Genomic DNA, 12,391 nt, shown 5'->3' on the forward strand with positions numbered 1-12,391 from the left:
ATGAACCACACAGAGATTAAATATCCTATTTCTAGTGTGTCTTATATGCAAAGACCCTTCATTAACACAAGTAAGTTAACAGCGCAAAAAGTACAATATTTGTGAAAATCAGGTTTTTGTCTAAATTTCACCAGCGTGCAGACAGACAGTATTAATCCAGCGATATTGTGTTATTAAATTAAAAAATATTGGAGTTCAGCAAAAATAAAAAATAAAATACTAACGATTTATTAATTCTTAGTTAACTACTGGAATGTCACAAAATTAAAAACTAAAAGTTCTTTTGTTTGCTTAAGTCTTACGACATGCTTTGCATACTGCCATACTAATGTCCAGAATTTGGGATGATGGTTTCCCCGGCTTAATTTTGTAAAAGCCAGATACCTTCCAAAATCTGGGTGATTATAGACGACCTCGAGTTCTTCCGAGACATTTTCAACAAACGTATTGGAAGCCATTTTTTGTAGAAGAGTAGTTTCCCTTGGCCTAATTGCCCAAAACAACCAGAAAATACCAGAAAGAAAGAGGCCAGGAATAAACTAAATTATCCGTTTAGTGTGCCAAGTAATTAATCGTTCAGGGAAAAGTGATGTCGGCAATCGCGATCATGAATGCCACGCCGACGATTATCCGATTGTCGCCAATTGTCGGCCCATTACTACCGTCCACATTTAGTTTGTTTACACTCTATCATCCACAATTTTAAAGCAATCTTAATTAAACTTGGTCACAATGTTTTGGTCACAAGACCTCGGATGAGTTCGATTATGGGCTAGGTCGGATGACTATGTTCAGAGTTATGTGCCCTTGATTGACAAAATGTGCTCTATTTCACTTTGTTTACATACTAGCACCTTTATTTCTTCACCAATCCTAATCATATTTATATAGAATGTGTATGACTTCAGATGTTGGATGAGTTTGATTTTGAGTGAAATCGGAGTAGTAGGACCAGAGTTAAATGCCCTTGACTTTACAAAACTTGCTGTATTTTGCCTTGTTTACACTCTAGCATCCGTAAATCCAATCTTAATCAAACTTTGTCACTATGTATGTGGCCACAAGATCTCGGATGAGGTTATTATGGATTTGATTGAATCTGTACGTCGAGAGTTATGGGCCCTTGAATTAGAAAAACTGCTATATTTCACTTTGTTTACACTCTAGCACCTTCATTTCTTCACCGATCCTAATCATATTTATAAAAAATATTTATGACTTTAATATTTCGGACGAGTTCAATTTTAAGCAAAATCGGAATAGAAGGACCAGAGTTAAGCGCCTTTGGTTTTACAAAAATTGCTGTATTTTGCCTTGTTTACACTCAAGCCCTTTCATTTCTTCTCAAATTTAGGTCATATTTACACACAATGTCTATACCTATAAGATCTTGGATGAGTTCGGTTATGAAATGAATCGGACTAGAAAGACCACTGCAGAGTTATATGCCATTGATTTACAAAACTTGCTTTATTTTACATTGTGTATATTCCCTTATCATTTTTTCATCAGTTCTAATAGATATTTATATAAACTGTGTATAACTCTAAGACATTGGTCAAGTTTGATTATGGACTAGATTGGACAAGTATCACCAGAGTTATGGGCCCTTGAATTTCAAATATTGCTTTATTTAAAATTGTTTACACTTTTCTTCACCAGTCCTCATAATATTTATGAGATTAAATTTGTCATGTCTTACAGGTGGTCTCATATTATCAGAGGAGAAGAATCTGGGTTGATTTTATGTCAAATTACCTCCCTTTCTCTTAAATTAAATGAGTATTGTTTGATAACTACTTAAACGACTGATTTCATTTATATCATCAACTGGACTCAGACAAAAACTTCACAGGTATACTGGGCTTGATGTGTAGATGACCCCTATTAATTTGGGGTCACTGGGTCATAGGTCAAGGTCACAGGGACCTGAACATTGAAAATGGTTTTCTCTCAATAACTGAAGAAGGGTTTCACCTGGGACTTTGAAACTTCACAGATATATTGGTCTTGATGTGTGGATGACTTCTGTTGATATTGGGGTCACTTGGTCAAAGTCAAGGTCACAGGGACCTAAACATTGAAAATAGTTTTCTCTCAATAACTAGAGAAGGGTTTCACCTAGGACCTTGACACAATAGGTTTATTGGTCTTGATATGTAGATGACCACTACTGATTTTGATGTGACTGGATCAAAGGTCAAGGTCACAGGGACCTGAAACTTAAACACGGTTATCGCTCCATAACTTGAGAACCATTTATTTAAGGAGTTTCAAACTCTATACTCTTATTGGCCTTGATGAGTAGATGACCCCTATACATATTGGGGTCAAAGGTCAAGGTCACATGTGTCTTAAATATAAAAAAAAATACTCCAAAGCTTAACATACATTAAATATGGTATCTTCAAACTTCATAGGCTCATTTGTCTTGATTTTTACATGACCCCTATTCGTTTTTGGGTCGGTAGATTTCAGGTTGACCTACTGACCTACTATCTTGTTCTTAAAGATACAGTAGTGATTTTTGGACTATATATATAGTTTTGTATACTGATTGAGATGGGCGACTTTGATGACATTTACCTTGGCCTAATGACCTACTTTCTTGTTTCTGAAGATACAGCAGTGATATTTGGACTACATATACAGTATTGATACTGATTGGGATGGGTGACTTTGATGACATTTACCCCGACCTACTGACCTACTTGTTTGAGAAGATACAGCAGTATTTAATATATAGGTTTTTTCCTATTTCTTGATATGACCATGTTTGGGTGCCTTTGATGACACTTACCTTGACCTACTGACCAAGTTTCTTGTTTTAGAATATACAGCAATGATTTTTGGACTATATATACAGTTTTTCCTACTGATTGAGATGGGTGACTTTGATGACATTTACCTTGACCTACTGAACCATGCACGGAGGGGCACCTGGGGTCTTCCTCCACCACCAAAGCTGGAAAGTCGCCATATGACCTATAAGTGTGTCGGTGCGACGTTAAACCTAACAAAACAAACTTTCTTGTTTTTGAAAATACAGCAGTGATAATTGCATCACATTTACAGTTTTATTCACTGATAAAGATGGCTGACTTTACAGATTTTTTGTGCAAACTATGTTACAAATTACATTTCTGAGTCATTTTTAGAAACTTATTTCCTGTCCACAGGTAAGCCATTCAGGGTGAAACTAAAGCAATGTAATTTGTATATACAGTTTTGAATGCATGTTTGAGCTATAAGTGTTATCTTGACATTGGCCGTCAGGTGAGCGATACAGGGCCATCATGGCCCTCTTGTTTAGGATAACTAACAATTTAACCCACTTACTGCAGCGCTGAATGACATATATTCAAAGCAGATGTCAATTAAAGCCATTATAGCAGGTTCATATATTTATATGATACATATAGAAATATCAGCTGGCCTGTGAAATTTAAACCGATATACTATGTTACAGCCTGTACAGGAAAATCAAATCAGATCAGTTCTTTATGTATAGTAATGATCAGTTAATATAGCCTCCCAACAAGAAATATTACTATACTATCGTCAACCATTACGTGCACTCTGGAAACAAATTGAAATACAGTTGAAACTCGGTACCTCAAATTCCAAGGGATCGGATAATTTACTTTGTAAAAACCGAAATTCGACTTGAATGATATTTTGTTGGGGAGGGGTGGGGTGCTAAAATGTTTTCGAGACAGTCGGAATTTTGAGATAAGCGAGTTCCAAATAACGAGTTTCAACTATACTTCGTTCAGTAAATTTATAGTACTGGTAGTTAGTCGGTTAGGCGATGTATGGCTCTCTGACTGTGTTTGGGGTGTTATTTGTTTTTTTTTTACATTTTTTAAATTTAAACATATTGCTCCTTGTTGGTTACATTAATGGAAAATTTGATTGACAGTCATATCTAAAATATCTGTTCCATTTCCGGGAGACGGTATCACACACGCTCATGTATTTACTATAATGACTTCATTTACCGAAGAGCTGGAGCTACTGTCACGATAAAACGATTTATAAATTATAAATCATCTCTTGTGAGAGTTGATAATAACATTAATAATATAACATGTATTTTGATTTATCTTGGTCAGATTCCAAGCTACTATTAAACTCTTGAGAAACAGAATAAGTAATGCCTAAGTTATATACCTCCGTATTTGGCCAGCATGTAAGAGCGGTCTGTATCATGCTTTCCTTTAAACTACGTGGATTTATATGTGGGTATTTCCTGTGTCGCACTTTTGGTCTCATGAAGCTTTAACGGAAGTTTTGTTAACATTAGTATAGTTCATAGTAATCCTATGAAAGAAACCATTTTCTTCAAGACCGGATTGTTGAAATTGACTAATTATACTTTATAAAATAACTGCTGCTGACTTCAATGAACGTTTCATCCCCCAAAATAAATTACACAGCATCATATTGATGTGTAAATTAATGACGTTTACATAAAACACTTTGGAAAAAAGTTAACAAGAGCATAACAAACAAAGTGAGGACGGTGTACAGCAAACATAACTCTTAATCACCGCAAAGTTAATAAGTTATAGGACAGTGCAAGTAGAAACTGTCCACAAAAGGTGAATACCTTACCCAAATAAAGAGTTTTAAACCCCTTATCAAGCTCAAGATATCAGTGTCCATCTTTCGGAGTAGGTATTTTTCCACTCATATTCTTTAACAAACAACGGTTTTTTATCCGTTCTAATAAATTGTCTTTTTTGTATTGTCTATTATTTAAACGATATTACTTAATGATATTTGCTGTTATAAAAGCCTTTTGATGATACAAGATACATGTCAGATCTAGTATTTGATTATACTTTTCAATATTGTTTGATTATACTTTTCAATATTGCGGATTTTTTTAATTCCGCCGTTTGATTAATTATAATATTCTACAGTTCAGACCAAATGCCATGTGATTAAAATGGTCGTGGCAGCGATCTGTAGAAGGAAAAAGCAAAGATTACTCGAAATTAACAAAAATAAGATTTCAAGCAATAGGAAGATGATTGTTTTCATTTTCTCACATAAAAATACACAAGATACTGAGTAGCTTAAAATCCAGTTGCAAAGTATGAATAATCATAATTGGTCATAAAAACGTCTAGTTGTTGTGGTAATCCAATTATTCTTCACCTTTTCAAGTTAATAAATGAATGTGATTTTTGTAAAGGTAATTCATGAAGCTGCTGTTTTGAATTAGAAAACACTTAAAACATTCCAAGTTATGCTGAGCATCATGGAAATCCTCAATTAACGTTTCCTGATGAATGATACTTTTGAAAGGAAATCCACTTATATGAGATACCTTAGTCTCCGGCAGAACTAAGTCAACAGGTATTAATTAATTTCGATGGCATACTTCGTTACGATCATGCTTGAAGTTAATGAAATTGTTGAATGGATTGCTATATATGTAGCCCTTTAAAGCAGTCAACAAATACCTCAACCTTGTTGAACACTACACTTTGTGTAAATGGTGAATTCTGATAACCTCTGGACTGAGAACTTTTCTTTATATATTTTGAAATTGACACTACGGTATCAAAAATGCCGTCCATCATATTGAGACGTTAATTCTAAATGTTTCTATCGATAAATTAAAAGTCGGATTTTTTAATTTTATTGAATTATGATTGCTCAAAGTATAAATACACTGTATATACATTGTATTATGTGGCAGTTAGAGTGGAGATAAACATCATGGTAATAAGAACCTTATTTCAAGTCACATTCGTACCGTGAAGTACTACATAAGTAATAGATACAGTACGAGTTTTTTTTTCAAAAGTGTCCTCTTACAGACGTAAGAAGCCGTTTCACTAGGACGAACACCAATATTGTCCGAGGCAAATAGCGAAACGGCTTCTTACGTCTGTAAGAGGACGCTTTCGAAGAAAAACGAGTAACCGTATCTGACTGATACGACGGTAAGTGTACTGAATATATTAATGACTGAATGCATGAATAAATAAATAAATAAATAAATAAATAGAAATATTATTTTCGAAAGATAAACATTAAATTATTATCGTGTGCCTTTCTAAATATATTGTATCAGCTAGTGGTATCACCCGAATTTTTCGTGCATTCAAATTTCAAACGGGTGGCAGTACAGGTGTTTGTACATTGGTATACATCACTACATGATATACAAGTTGTTAAAAATGACAGACGCTTTTTTTTGACGAGGAAACGAACGAACAAGACGAAATCCTAGACCTCTTAGTGTCATCCCCTACTGTTTACATTGAGGTATCGGAGCTCCGTTGCTGGATGTGTCATTTTGTAATGTAGGTACGATATATTTTATCTGTTTGTATAATAATTTACATGTATTGCGTTTTAACAGTTTAATAGAGGAATCTGTTAGCAATACACTCGCCTTAAATGTTTTAAAAACACCCTGTTGAACGGAAAAAGGTCACAAGAGGTAAAGTAAGCTATGTAGGCTCACAAAAAGAATTGTTACTAAACAACGCTCTTTAAGGATCGATGAATGCCTGGTTCACATTAACGTTGATTACACTCTAATGTCACCCTTGCTAAATCATTGTGTAAAACGAATATCACCGGGCAGAGTGTTATTTATAAACAAATAACAAATTGTTTACTCTGCTCGTGAGAAATTAAAAATATTTAATATAAATTATATTTGATTAGGTCTAGAAAACAGTTGTTTGTTTTCGCTAATCTGAACGACCCTATTTATTTTTGTTTTTTTGTTTTGGTAATCTGTGTTCCTTCAATAAAGTTCTGTACAGTTCTGTTCTGTTCAATAAAATTGAATTTTTCTTGTAAATTTACGTTACACACGATTATTAGTAATCTTATATGCTTGTCTCTGTTAAAACACGCTTACTCTAGAATGGCATCACGTTAACGTGCGGTGACGTCAAAGTTTTTGTTGCGACCAAAAAAGAGAGCTACAACAATTTATCTACTGTTTTAGATTAAGGGCATATTAGAATCGAAATATATAGCAAACCGTGTTTTAACACTATTTATACACTCGGGCGGTAATACGTCGTACAAATAAGTTCTGCGCATGATTGATAGGAAGGCAACAGTACGATGGTGAAGAACAAAGATGTGTTTGCGAAGCGCGACAGTACGATGGACTGTCACAATCATACTGTCGCGCTTTGCCATCGGACTGTCGTGTCATCACCATCGTACTGTCGCACTTCGTAATCGTACACTCGTTCCTTCGCCTTCATAGGGAGCAGGCGCTGGCCGTAACGGAACACCGTAGGTTTTACACGGCGCGGCCCACTTAACTTTTAATTTGTCAGGCATTGCTGATGTTCTATGCTGACTGCGGTATAAAGCTATCATTGCCGTTCTGTTTATGAGTGGAAATTAATAACTCTTTCTTGTTTGTTTGTTTTGGGTTTAACGCCGTTTTTTTCAACAGTATTTCAATCATGTAACGGCGGGCAGTTAACCTAACTAGTGTTCCTGGATTCTGTACCAGTACAAACTTGTTCTCCGCAAGTAACTGCCAACTTCCCCACATGAATTATCAGAGGTGGAGGACGAATGATTTCAGACATAATGTCTTTTATCAAATCGTCACGGAGAACATACGGCCCGCCCGGGTATCGAACTCGCGACCCCGCGATTCGTAGACTAACGCTCTCCCTACTGAGCTAAGCGGGCGGGCTTAACTTTTTCTTGTGTTTTTTAAAAAACTTTATTTACATTGCAATTCTAAAATATTGATACCTTTAACAGAAGATAGCAAAAAATTAATTCACCTTGAAAACGGTCATTTTTTTGTACATCAGGCAAAGTTAATGTCTTCGTTCACAAACTGTGCTGGTAGTTAACTGATAGAGTGCGTTCATACAAGACAGTTCTATTTATAAAGTGTCCACTTACAACCGTAAGAAGACACTTTTACAATAGCTCTGCTGGGGTATAGTCGTATAAACAGTGTTAACACTAAAATGAATAAAAGTTAATCATAGGGTTTAGCTTTTTGGCAAAAGCTAGTCAACTGCCCGTTTATTATGCTAATGTTCAACATAACTGAGACTACAATATCTGTGAAGTGAGTATATACTGGTTTATCGTAGACAAATTGCGCAAACTGGAAATTAATGTCTCACAAGGACTTTTCTAATTACATCTTATATGAACGAGGTTTAAAAGTACAACATGTCATAATTTTATTTTATTTTTAATTACAGTACTATTGTTTCGTTAACAAATGGAATCTGTCCTTTTTCCCTGGTATGTTCCTGATTCAGTTCTCTGTTGGCAGACTATTCGCAACTGTTACCCTGTTCAGAAATGTCAAAAACCGATATAAGTTAAGTAAGTAAAGAAAATATGTTGCATTATGTTAATTATTATACCACTTGGATAGCCTAGTAGTAGAGTGTTTGGTCCTAGTGCAGGAAGTCGTGGGTTCGATCCCCGGTCACGTCATACTAAAGACGCGAAAAAATGGTCTCAGTAGCTCCCTTGCTTGGCTACCAGCATTAAAAGGGAAACTGGCTTCTATTCTCTCATACCCCTCATGGCAATGGATTCCATCAGGAATGAGGAGTCGATAGTGATTAATCCAAGTTGTAGAACTTAAATGACCTAAAATAGATTAGTATCAACTAATTTTGTTGCAATCTGTCCTCGCGTAATTAATTAAAGCTCGGGAGACGGTAAGAGCTATTAAGACTACTGAAGATTACTGACGATCCCTCGAGTATTTCTTTAAGATGTGATCTAAGATTAATGTAATATAATTTTATCTATTATATGAATAAAAAGTATCATGTAAATCAGTATGTATACTACTAAAGATTTTAATCTTTAAAGGTCCATTACTAAGGGAAAATGAGTTGGCATTTTTTTTCATAGCCAGTGCATAGACTTCTGCAAGACACTAAATAATGAAGATTGGCAGGTCAAAATTTACAGAAGGTCTTTGGAACTCAAAGAAATGTATGTGTATTATGTTGAAATTTCAATGAATCGACAGAATGACCCCCAGGTCTTTTTAACTTTCTTCATACTTCATAGAAAAATAATTGTACATATACTGCGATTATTTCGAATTTCTACGTACCAACTTTCATTTTCCAATAAAATGAAAAAGTTTCTGTGCTTTTTAAAAGAAATTAAAATGTTCACTTTCCTTAGTATTGGACCTTTAAGTCTTCATTATCTGGATAAGCAAGAGTTCCCGGTAAAAGTCGCGTTCTGTCTTATTGATAGGGTCACTGAAATAATTCGCTTGATAAATTGGTTTTGAAATGCAGTCAAGCTCATGTTGTACGTTGAGAACAAAGGAAAGGACAAATTAATGTCTGGCTTTTGTAATTTTTGGGAAAGAAAACGAACCAATATTAACAGCTAAATGTTCAGTCATGTAGATCCCATTATCATATGGACAACCCTGTTATTTATGTCTATAAACTGTAATGAAAAGTTGTCTACAAGACATTTGATTCTGAAGATACAACGGCAGACGAGTAATCTATTTCACTAAAACAAATGCATGTCATGAATATTTGTACAAATTTAGCAGCAAATCTTGGCAGTTCTGATAAAAGTAAATTCACTGATTCCAAGACAGATACAAAATGTATTGCCATGCATTTATTTTTAATTTTAGAAGAAATTATTTCATTACAATTCAAGCACAGAGGAAGATCTAACAGGTCAGTAATATTTTCTGAAGGTCCGGACCAATGAGTACCGATGTGCATTGTCTTATTTATATGCACCAAGTATTTAAACACGTTCTTATCTTAGACTACAAAAATTACTAATGAACCGTTAATGTTTACAAAGTCACGTTCCGGGTAAAATTCGGAAGAAAAATCATAAATGGAATGAGGTAAGTGCTCGTTTATATATGGAGTCTAAATACGAAGATGTTGAACTTATAGAAAACATACAGACCTAAAGAAAATAATGTTACATGTGATATATATAGTGTTGCATCAGGAGTTCTTCTATTACAATCTAAGTGGAATGTACAGAGTTTATCATTAATGTTTCTAATTCATTAACCTTAACTGCTTTTCCGTCCCCTGTGTGTGTAAGTGCTCATAAGTGCGTGAATGAAGTTCAATAATATAACTTCAGATATATGAACTACCCTTGTAAGAATATGCTTTATGTGTTCGAAACTGGTTATTAAGTCAAATACCGATAAAACAGCACAAATATGTACGGGTGATGTTGTTCGTAAACCCGTAACTATATTGGTCAGTATGGACTTGATAGCATTTTTAACGTTTACGCTTTGATTATTTCGTCTGTATAACTGAGTACTCCACGCTACGCGCCTGCATAAATACACTGCTTTGGGGTTGTGGTTTGAGGAGGCTGCGTTCTTGCAGCATTGCTATTCCCTTTATCCTGCTAAATTTCTAAAATGGACTGGTTCATTATTCAATTTGTGCAGCACCACGTATTATTCAGAGGGGTGTTCACTGAAAAATTACTGACTGAATAGCGAACAGTGCAGACCATGACGTCTGTGCAGGCCGACTTTGGTCTTTGTTGGTCGCAAAGGCAAAGTCTCTTGCCACCAGCAGGATAAAGGTTAATTATTGTGCTATAGATATGAAAGGAACCTGTGATATTACTAAATTCACAGAAGTAATAATGATTGCTGCCCTACGGCCAATATTTAACAAAATATTTCCAGAAATGACACAACTGCTAAAAGTTCTCTTAGGTGCGTCCGAAATTTTATCACTGGTATTGCTAGGTCATTTCCAAATTCATATCCTTCCCTGGTTTGTTAAATTCATTTATATCCTTTTCTTGAAAACAGCAAAATTTGTTCATCTGCATTCATGGTGTTTGTAGGTAAGACACTTCATAAACACCTGACAAGTTTCTATCTAACTTTGAGGTAATAGGAGTATTTAGTAATTGTTATATCAGAGGCAGAAAGGTTCAGTGTGTTCCTCATTGCATTTTTCCTGTGACCGGCTAGAATCACCAGTCATCAACAAATCAAGTTATTACTTTACCCTTTATTACCTTCTTATAAAAGATAAAAATATTACAAGTTATTTAATAATTCTGTTATTTATATTGATCAAGTGTAATAGAAAATTTTATCTACAGAAGACATCTGCGCCGAAGCAAAGGAAATTATTACACCAAGACAAATGGATACAATTGCATGTCATGAATATTTATATAAAACGATACTAGCTACAGTGTCTCCCTTTATTTTTCGGTTAAACAGCAGGAAATCTTTACAACAAAGGAAATTGCTATTTGATTCACTGGTTCCGAGAGAGCATTATTCATGCATCTGTCTCTTAATTTGCAAGAAACACATAATAAAGGTCCCTTCAGGTGGATTTCGATCTGCATTTAACTTGGCAACTTAGTATCTAGTATATGATCCTGTATTTAAACACATTCTTATATATAAAAAATATTACTGAATTATTCTAGGAGTACTTGTGAGGAAAATGAGTTTAAAATCCTAATTATTAGACAGCTATTCTCTGATAAAGAAACTACGAACATTCGGAATAAGGCAACATGCATATAAAGAGTGTAACGAAACTTATCCTTATTAAGAAACACGGAAAGTAAGACATGTAGAGGTTTTCATTTAACGACACATAAGTTTAGTTAATTGCAGATATTCTTTCGGAGACTATATAAGTTATTTCGATACTCTCAACTCAGAACGTCTCAAATTTAAGAAATTAACCAGCATTACCTCATTCATTTATTAAAAGACTACCATTTTATGTACTTCTTGACTATTTCACTGTAAAACTTAAAATATATGGAAAACATCTCCAAGCGGCCCACCTTCGTAAAATTGAGTGATTATTGGCAGTTTATACAACCGTTCATGACAAAAAGTAAACATTCAGCGAATGTCATATGTTCAGAAGATCTTACACGATAATAAGGAAACAGTAACATGATCACAGACTATAGTGTTGAGCTTTCCAATCTTCTCGTACATCTTAGTAATATTATAGCTGCTTGCCTTAATGGAACAAACCTTTTTATAGCCATTTATATCGCCCTGTGTACACCTAATCCAGAATGATTATAATGTGATATGGTAATATCTATATACATATGAGCCGTGTCATGAGAAAATCAACATAGTGGCTTTGCGACCAGCATGGATCCAGACCAGCCTGCGCATCCGCGCAGTCTGGTCAGGATCCATGCTGTTCGCTAACAGTTTCTCCAATTCCAATAGGCTTTAAAAGCGAACAGCATGGAGCCTGACCAGACTGCGCGGATGCGCAGGCTGGTCTGGATCCATGCTGGTCGCACACCCACTATGTTGGTTTTCTCATGGTACGGCTCATATACTGTATTAATCATTCGTAGTTCATCTATTAAATCCCCA

The 12,391-nt window shown here is 35.0% G+C and overlaps 1 protein-coding gene across 4 annotated transcripts in view; it reads right to left on the reverse strand.

Annotated features, from left to right (window-relative positions):
* Window positions 1-12,391, reverse strand: part of LOC128550900 (calcyphosin-like protein) — a 29,269-nt gene that overhangs the window by 2,493 nt on the left and 14,385 nt on the right. The gene's annotated exons all lie outside the window — the stretch shown is intronic.

Source organism: Mercenaria mercenaria, chromosome 2 (genome assembly GCF_021730395.1).
Source record: "Mercenaria mercenaria strain notata chromosome 2, MADL_Memer_1, whole genome shotgun sequence".
Lineage (NCBI taxonomy): Eukaryota > Metazoa > Mollusca > Bivalvia > Venerida > Veneridae > Mercenaria > Mercenaria mercenaria.